This window comes from Aplysia californica, unplaced genomic scaffold, assembly GCF_000002075.1.
Source record: "Aplysia californica isolate F4 #8 unplaced genomic scaffold, AplCal3.0 scaffold00206, whole genome shotgun sequence".
Lineage (NCBI taxonomy): Eukaryota > Metazoa > Mollusca > Gastropoda > Aplysiida > Aplysiidae > Aplysia > Aplysia californica.
Window position 1 is genome coordinate 935522 of NW_004797476.1, and position 940 is coordinate 936461.

Below are 940 nucleotides of genomic sequence, written 5' to 3' on the forward strand. Positions count from 1 at the left end.
GGGGGGGGTAAACAAAAGCACCGTGTGGAAAATACACGTTGAACGTGTTTACAACACATTCTGGAGCGTATAATCGGCCTTAGAGAGTAGGCCTAAGGACCTCTGAACTAGCAATCTTCTCCGCTTTCTAGTATCCTCAAGGAGGCTACCAAGGAGGTTAATTTATTGTTCCACCGAGGCCTTTGGCCGGTACACACTCGTTTGTGTAATGTTACGATTTAATTTATGCTGATAAGGCGCTTTCTGTACAATTAGACCAATGTTTCTTATTAAATTCATTGCCGCTATAGGCTGACACTGGGGAAAGCCATTAGCTGGTGTTTGAGTATACATGTAGTATAACATACACCAGATGTCTCCACCTAAGAATGCTCCGCGAAAGAACCCGGTTGGCCCAAGATCCCGCCTTTACTGTGTAACAGCTTTTTAAAAATTACAAATCTTGGAAAGATTGTACGGTATGCCCCCAGTCTAGTACATGTAACAGTTATCTGCTTTACCCACACGATGAAATCGAGCTCATAGTCATAGGTGTCACTGTAGGCTATAATAATGATGTACATTATGTAGGCTACATAATATCATGATATTCATAATATCTGATACATGTCGATCTATATGTACAAGGGTGGTAAGGCGGATTTCAATGGGCATAAAATTGAATGAGGTCCTATTGTAAAAGGTTTTTTTTCTCTTTGGACGGTGGGAGGTTAATTTGCTTCGATTTCAAAAGAAAATCAATGCGTTGTGTGGGCATGTTTGTGAGCGATGTATGTTGTTCAAGCATTGGAGTGAACTTCCACGACGCTGTGTTGTCACGGTGGTTTGATTGATACTTGATACATTATAGCGCAGTGACGAATTAAGACTGTGCAACTGAACCAGTGGCTACAATTAATGAAGGTTGGCATTGTAGTTTGTTTTGGTTATTAGTGTTTTA